This window comes from Hibiscus syriacus, unplaced genomic scaffold, assembly GCF_006381635.1.
Source record: "Hibiscus syriacus cultivar Baekdansim isolate YM2019G1 unplaced genomic scaffold, ASM638163v2 tig00113725_pilon, whole genome shotgun sequence".
NCBI classification, from domain to species: Eukaryota; Viridiplantae; Streptophyta; class Magnoliopsida; order Malvales; family Malvaceae; genus Hibiscus; species Hibiscus syriacus.
Window position 1 is genome coordinate 14,535,756 of NW_024063471.1, and position 8,949 is coordinate 14,544,704.

The following is an 8,949-nucleotide window of genomic DNA, read 5'->3' on the forward strand; positions in this document are numbered from 1 at the left end:
AGTAGAGAATGTGTTATGGTTTTAGGTGAGTAGAAGAGAAATCGAGAAATAGGGAATAAGAATAGAGAAGAATTGAGAGTTTTCAGAGAAGGAAATGGTTGCTCATTCATAACATGAGGAAAAATACATCATCACAGTTTGTTTTATTTAGTTACAATACCATAATCCTAAGGATGCCAGCTGGCAATCCTTTGTAACAGAATCTAACAAATTCTTTCTTTCTCATTTGTTTTGCAGATATATGCTATTGGGCTGCTCTTGCTGCTTCAGATCCGTTCCACTTCTGATCCGCTCTAAAGGTAACTTGTCTTCATTTCCCTCTCGTGCCATAATTCCCAATCTATCATTCTCAATCCCTAACCCTCGTCTCATTTCCCCCAATTCTCCTTCATCCTCTTCGCGTTCACGCCCTTCTCCTCCCACCATGACAATACCCACCCCTCGAGAGGATCCTTGTCCCCAAGGATCAAAAGACGGAAATTGGCCGTGGAGCACTGAATAATCTTCCCAGGTGTCATGTGAGGCGTCCAGGTTAGTCCATCGAACGAGTAACTGAGTAACTGGCCTGTTGTTTCGATTTATAATTCTCCTTCCCAAAATTTGACTGGGTTCTATGCGAAACTGACCTTCTTCATCGACCACAGGAGGCTCTGTCGAAGATGTTGCGACTGGCCCAATATGCCTCTTCAACATACTGACGTGAAAGACTGGATGCAATCGAGAATTTTCAGGTAATTCTAACTTATACGCGACCTCTCCGATTCGTTCTGTAATTTTGTACGGCCCATAAAACTTGGCTGCTAACTTTAAATTCTTTCGTAGTGCAAGGGATGTTTGACGATAAGGTTGCAACTTCAGGTAAACCTTATCCCCTACTGCAAAACTTCTTTCTGAACGCTTTTTATCTTCCTGTTGCTTCATTCGGTTTGCAGCCTGTTCTAATTGTTGCTTCACCACTTGTCTGATTTCTTCCATGCTTTTCATTAGTTCAGCCACAGAATAAACTGTAGCATCTGGTTGCCAAACCATTGTAGGAGGCTTATAACCATATAGAGCCTGAAAAGGTGTTAGGTTTAAGGCTGTGTGATAGGTAGTATTATACCACCACTCAGCATGAGCCAACCACTTAGCCCACTGTTTAGGTTGCAAAAAACAGAGGCCTCTTAAATACTGCTCAAGACATTGATTAACCCTCTCTGTCTGACCATCTGTTTCAGGACGGTAAGTAGTACTGAATAAAGTTGTAGTACCCAACTGCTTCATTAGCTCTCTCCAAAAGAGACTAGTAAATGTTTTATCTCTATCCGAAATAGCCATTTTAGGTTGACCATGGAGCTTGTAGACATTGTCTAGATATAGCTTAGCAACCTCAACTGCAGTGTAGGGATGAGACAATGCCATAAAATGGCTATATTTGGTAAACTTGTCTACTATCACCAATATACAATTTTTCCTTAAGGAAGTAGGTAAGCCTTCAATAAAATCCATAGTAATCACCTCCCAAGCCTGTTGAGGAATAGGAAGGGGCTGTAGTAGTCCTGGTTTAGGTATATGCTCCACCTTAATTTGTTGACAAAATGTACAAGATTTAATATAAGTGACTACCATAGCCTTAAGCCTAGGCCAATAAAAATAGGATTTAATCCTTTGATAAGTAGCTTGAGTCCCAGAATGACCTCCATGAGGGGAGTCATGTAAAATTTGAAGAATTTGTAGTCTAAGAAACCCAGTAGAACCAATGTAAACTCTGCCTTTAAATCTGAGTATTCCTTTTGAAAATTTCCAATTAAGATCAGCAGTAGGTGTCACAGTCAAAATATTGATCCAGTCAGCAGCTAATTTATCATCCTTATAGCTGTTTTCGACATCATGTACCCAGCTAGGAATAAGCAAAGTAGTTCCCATAGCTAGACATTTACCAGCATCTTCCCATTGCCTTGACAAAGCATCTGCTACAGTATTTGACTTACCTTTTCTGTACTGTATAGAATAGTCCAGTCCCAGTAATTTAGTTAACCCTTTCTTTTGGATTGTGGTTGTCAGTTTCTGCTCCAGTAGATACTTGAGAGGCTCATGATCAGTTTTAATAATAAAAGGCTTGCTCTCTAAGTAGTGCCTCCACTTAGAAACTGCTAATAAAATAGCAAGATACTCCCTTTCATAGATAGAGAGGGCAGTATGTCTAGGACTTAGAGCCTTACTTAGATAAGCAATAGGTCTTCCCTCTTGAGATAGCACAGCACCAATTCCTCCTGAACTCGCATCTGTTTCCAAACAGAAACTTTTACTGAAATCAGGTAAAGCTAAAACATGAGCAACACACATAGCCTGTTTTAAATTCTCAAAAGCAGTCAAAGCTGTAGTAGTCCACTGAAAATTGTCCTAAGTAAACAATTGAGTCAAAGGCTTACTTATGGACCCATAATTTTCAATAAACCTCCTGTAATAACCCGTTAACCCCAAAAATCCACACAGGGATTTTAAAGATTTAGGAAGAGGCCAATTCCTCATAGCTTCTACTTTTGTAGGATCTGTAGCTACTCCAGCTGCTGAAATAATATGCCCCAAATATTCCACCTGAGTCTGTCCAAAGAAACATTTGGACAGCTTTGCAAATAACTGATTAACTTGCAAAACCTCCAAAACTAGTTGTAAATGAGTAATATGTTCTGTCATAGAATTGCTGTAAACTAAAATATCATCAAAGAACACCAAAACAAACTTTCTAAGAAATGATTTAAACAAATCATTCATTAATGCTTGAAATGTGGCAGGAGCATTAGTTAGACCAAAAGGCATTACCTTAAATTCATAATGCCCTTGATGAGTTCTAAATGTTGTTTTGTAGATATCCTCTTTTTTAATTCTGATTTTCCAATAGCCTGACCTTAAGTCAATCTTGGAAAAAAAAACTGCACCATGTAGCTCATCCAATAGATCCTCCACAACCGGAATAGGGAACTTATCCTTCACTGTCAGATTATTTAATTGCCTATAATCAACACAAAACCGCCAAGTGCCATCCTTCTTCTTAATTAAAAGACATGGAGAAGCAAAGGGACTCTTGCTAGGTTGGATAATAGAAGAAGATAACATAGCAGCAATTTGTTGTTCCACTTCAGTTTTTTGGTTATGAGGAAATCTGTATGGTCTCAAATTAATGGGACTAGATCCATGTTTGAGAGGAATAGCATGATCATGAGCTCTTCTAGGTGGTAACCCCTTAGGTTCATCAAAAATAGAGTTGTACTTCTTTAAAAGAGGTTTAAGAACTTGAGGAATGGTTTTAGGAGTCTCAGTCATACTCAGTAAAACCACATGTCCCAAAATAGGTGTATCTGAAGCTGTCATTTTTAGTAAGGTAGCACCTGAAATCTGCTGCAAAAGCAGTGAAGGTTGCTACCCTTGTATAACAATATTCTCCCCTTGATGTTTAAAGCTCATTGTCATCTGATTAAAGTCCATCAGAATTGGACTAAATAATTTCATCCAATCCACCCCTAACACCATATCACTTCCTCCCAATTTAAGAAGTCTGAAATCATGTATGAAAGAGTGTCCTTGCATCTGCCATTCTACTTTGTTGCATCTAGCTGAACTAAATAGCTGTTGACCATTAGCTACTGTAATAGCCAAAGGGTATGGAGTTAGGACTTGAATGCCAGCATCAGCCCATTGAGGTGTCAAAAAACTGTGTGTACTGCCACTGTCAATCAGTATGTTCAAGGGTTTGCCTTGAATTGTTCCTTGAATCCTCAAAGTGTTATGACTAATGCACCCAGTGATTGCATTCATAGAAATTTCTAAGCTTTCCTCTTCTTGCATGATCTGTTGGTCTGAGTCAGGAGGAACAGATTCTGTAGGTATAGGACTTTCCTCTTCAATCATCATATTAAAGTTTCTTGTTTTACATTGATGCCCTGGCTGAAATTTTTCCCCACACTTAAAACAAAGATTATTTTGCCTTCTGTAATCAATAAGATTCTGTTTAGGATTGGAAATTGGTGTGGATTTAGTAGGTAGGGGTACTGAAGTTATTTTGGAATTAATAATGGGGTTTGGGTAGGGTGGGACCTTAAAGGAATGTCTCAACTTTCTGTTTTCAAACTCCACAGATAACTCATGGAGCTTAGCTTGTTTGCATGCTTCAAATAAATTTTTAGGATCTAAAGCTTTTACTCTATGTTTGATGTCTTCTCTCAATCCACTTATGAAAAGTGACACAAAGAAATCCTCACCCAAAGTAGGATTCTGTAATAGCATGTGTGGTTGTAACTCCTCGAACCTTTCTTGATAATCTTCAACAGATCCTTTTTGAGTAAGTTTAGTGAATTCCTCCACAATGTCACAAAAAGACCTGTCACTAAATCTATGGCACAAATCAGCTTCAAACTCATGCCAAGTTACATGATGTTTCTGCATAATATAGCCATCAAACCATATTTATGCTTTTCCTGTAAGATACATAGTAGCCACTTCTACCCTTTGATCTACAGGAACATTGCATAAGGAAAAATACTTGAGACACTTCTGAAGCCATCCCCTAGGATTTACCCCCTCAAAAAATGGCAACTCTATTTTGGGTCTATGCCACATAGTTCCCGAGCTGCTAAATGACCCCCCCTGTTCCCCTGTTTTCAGTTTCCAGTCCCAGCATAACAGGTCTAATATTACTATTTTCACCCATTAAATTCTCATGCCTAGAACTGTTCTTAATGGCTAAACAAGCATCAGGCTTATCCTTCAAGATCCCCGGTTCATCAGTTTTATACGAAAATCTTGATTTATCCTTAACTACCGTCACCAAAACAGGATTTTTCTCCCCATTTTTAGAGTTATTAGGAGAGTATACCTGATCCCCTGTAGGCTGCTCTTGTTCACCATTTCTGCCAGTTAAGATCTTCAATATATCTTCCACATAGCTGTGATTCGTGGTCATTCTTGCCTCCAATGCAGTAATCCTATTTTCCTGAGTCTCCCACCATTTAGGTGGATTAGTCTCATTTTGACCTTGTTTCACCAAAGCAGCAAGGTCTTCAATCTATTTCTGAATCTCGGCCAAATCAGCTTCTGCCATCGATTGGTTCTTCTTTGGCATGCCCTCAAATATCTTGCCAGAATCGTAGCTCTTGATACCAATTTGTTATGGTTTTAGGTGAGTAGAAGAGAAATCGAGAAATAGGGAATAAGAATAGAGAAGAATTGAGAGTTTTTAGAGAAGGAAATGGTTGCTCATTCATAACATGAGGAAAAATACATCATCATAGTTTGTTTTATTTAGTTACAATACCATAATCCTAAGGATGCCAGCTGGCAATCCTTTGTAACAGAATCTAACAAATTCTTTCTTTCTCATTTGTTTTGTAGATATGGGCTATTGGGCTGCTCTTGCTGCTTCAGATCCGTTCCACTTCTGATCCGCTCCAAAGGTAACTTGTCTTCATTTCCCTCTCGTGCCATAATTCCCAATCTATCATTCTCAATCCCTAACCCTCATCTCATTTCCCCCAATTCTCCTTCATCCTCTTCACGTTCACGCCCTTCTCCTCCCACCATGGCAGAATGGTAAAAAATATCTTGTTTATATATGCTTTTGTTTCGAATGTTACAAGTGCTCTCTTGCTTCGATCTTACTTCTTTTTTTACTTTACATTACATGATTTATAGCTTTGTGAACCCACTATTTTTGGGTTGATTTAGAGTTCTATTTCGACTGAAACATTGATTTGTTTTGTTGTTTTTTGTCGAATGATTTGTGTTGTTGTTGTTGCTGAAAACGAGGACTCTCCAAGAGTCCTCGGGTTGATCGATGTTTCCCCCTGAACGTTCGGCGCTAAAACCATAACATTTGGCCTATCTGGACGGTTGGATTGGTTCAGATCCAATGGATCTGGTGCTGCGGTGCTGATAGCCAAAAGATGAAACCCTATTTACTGGGTTAAGCAAACTTGGGTCGGGTTGGTTTGCTAGGTTCTTGGCCGGGTCGGCTTGCTGGGTTAGGCTTGGCCGCCCGGTTGGGATCTCTGCTAGACCTCTTGGACCGTTGGACTTGGACCTTGAATTTTGGACCAAAGAAAAAAAATGAAAATAAATAAATAAATAATAAAAAGAAAATGAATAAAATATAATATAATATAATAAATGATATATAATACTATACTATATAATATATAAATAAATTTTTTTAAAAACTACATAATCTATATTTTCAAAATATTTTTAAAAACTATATATTATATATATTTTCAAAATATTTTCAAAAACTATATATTATATATTTTCAAAATATTTTCAAAGACTATATATTATATATATTTTTTTAAATATTTTCAAAAATTATATATTATATATATGTTTTTTAAATTTTATAAAAAAAACTATATATTATATACAATTTATATATACTAAATAAAACTCCATACGAAAATGAGTGATTACACGTACCCTTACCCCTTGGACACGAGTTCAAGTTATCACAGTGACCTAATTCTATATTTTTATCTTTGCATACATGTGATGATGGTCAAATCAATAAATGAGTTCTTGAACTCTCAGGATTTCCCAAAAACTGCCTTAGAATTTTTAAGATCTTATAAAATGGTCCCAAAAATTATTAAATTAAAATCAAATTAAAAGCAACATTAATTGGGATGTTACAAAAACTACCCAATTTAAGGTGTTCTAAACATGCCTTAAAAATGATTGGTGGCGACTCTCAACATTCCATTTTAAAATCTTTTCAAAAAAACCTCATCATTATAATTAGTCGGGTTTTCCTCGAATAGCTGATTGCAACAATAGTAATAACAAAGAAGATGAGAAAGAAAGGAGCAAGTAACGAGTTAGCTAAAAAGTTCATCTTGATCGTAAAATTAATGTCAAAAGGGTAAGAAAAAATTGCATTCGAAACGGTGATTTCAAACCAACTGTAAAAGCTAGGATTTGTAACTTTTTCATTTTCAATTTTACGTTTGTGAGCAAATTATAATTTTACCCTTATTAATGTAAGGGCTCCACTCAATTATTATTCTATTTTTATAATTTAATATTAACATCCTTAAAAATAATTTACTACTAAATAATTTATTTTAATTATTTAAAAGTAAATAAAATTCATGGTTTATATATTAAAATATTAATAGTGATTTAATATAAAATTTTATTATAATTAATGAATTATCTTAAAATATTTTTATTATAGTTTAAGTGATATATTTTATACATCATAGTATTAATAAGTGTAAATATAATTTAAATTTTATATTTCTAATTTACAACATAATGTCTATAATGGACATATTATATTTTCAAACTTACTTTTTAACAACAATCTCAAACAGTTAAATTTTAAACTACACTCCTAAAATGACCCTAAATATTTGATAACATATAATTAAGTCTGGTTAGATTAATTTTGAGTTTAATAAGTATTTAATTCATTTATATCTTTGGATTTGACCCAAAATATATTTCAAGTGTTTTTTAAGTCATAGGAAGCTAGGATTTAAGGTTTGAAAAGTACGTGAAAAACAAATTACAATTTATTGAAATCCAATTTCTTTTAAGGAATGTGATTACTTTGGTTGGATTGTTTAACATTCATCATTGTTTAGATTCGTTGGATAATCCGATGACATTTGTCAAAAATGTTTACAAGTGGTTCAGTTTGAATGTTGGTGCAGAATGATATTGGTGGCATCCACTATTATAATTGCAGCACTTGTCTTGATTTTGTGGTGATTATGTTCTTTGTTTTTTTTCTCTTTTTTGTTTGCCGACTCTTTCAATGCATTTTAAGATTCTCATTTCCACACATTGGTTTTAGGTTCACACACATTGTTTGAAATGTCATCCTTAAATCGATAATACTAAAAGGAACAGCTTAGATCATGAAAATTTGATCAGGATCCATCAAAACAACCACCTCTATTAGAGGTTCTTGATGCAACTTCACACCGATCATACACCCTTTCACCATATTAGCCAACCTGTCTGCTACTGTGTTAGCCTCTCGACATATATGCCTTGTTTGTATTTCTCAATCTCTGTCCATTAATTCCCGAATCAGTGTGACAAACACATTAGCCACCATTACTTGCCTAGAGCTAGTGAGCAAGTAAATAGCCATTACACAATCTGACTCTGTCTCCTGGAATCAGAATTCCAAGTAAGCACCAAGGTATCATGTATAGACTACAACTCCACATTCAAGGCAGAGCACACACCTATACTCTGGGAAAATTAATGATCGATTCACCAGCCGAAACTCTAATAACCCCTCTGGCAGCAACCATTTTTGACAGACCTCTCATGGCTTCATAGGTATTAACTTTAACCCAATCTGTAGTTGGTCTTTGTCACCTTACTTGGTGCCTCTGCAAGTTTATATGACATGCTTCATTCTCACCAACTGCAATAATATCATTTTTAAGCTGAAAGTTTTGGGCCAATAAATCTTCCTTATCAACATAATTCTACTGGAGCAAGATGTTACATCTTCTCTTCCAGATCTTCCAACAAACTATGACGAAAAAGGTTCCCTGGTGTCTCTCATTCAGTGGGAAGCTACCTTGTCCTCTCACATTGGTAAGAATCATTTCCTCAAACGACATTGTGGTAAAATTTGGAATTCATCCGCAGCAATCAATTGGCGCCAGATATTAAAAGCAAACGTGGAACGACGAAATGGCTTACATCTTCAACTTCACTTTGGCACAGTTCGCATCTAGTAGATGAGGTAATATGCCAACAATATCTCTCCTCGTTAGATAACAGTCTCCCATGAAGAGTTAACCAAAGGAACGTTCTAATTCACTGAGGCACATTAAGCTGCCCAAACATCATTTCACCTTATATATTCACCATTTTGTATCGGTAGCAACAAAATTTTATAAGCCGACTTAATCGTAAACTTATAATTTGGCTCCCACCGCCACCCTGGGACATCTT

At 36.0% G+C, this 8,949-nt stretch overlaps 1 long non-coding RNA gene across 1 annotated transcript; it reads left to right on the forward strand.

Moving 5' to 3' along the window:
* The first annotated feature begins 647 nt into the window (after positions 1–647).
* LOC120187746 lies at positions 648–5,407 on the forward strand. Its single transcript, XR_005522326.1, has 3 exons — positions 648–731; positions 823–858; positions 5,368–5,407. It is a non-coding gene; the product is annotated as an uncharacterized LOC120187746 (long non-coding RNA).
* The last annotated feature ends 3,542 nt before the right edge of the window (positions 5,408–8,949 follow it).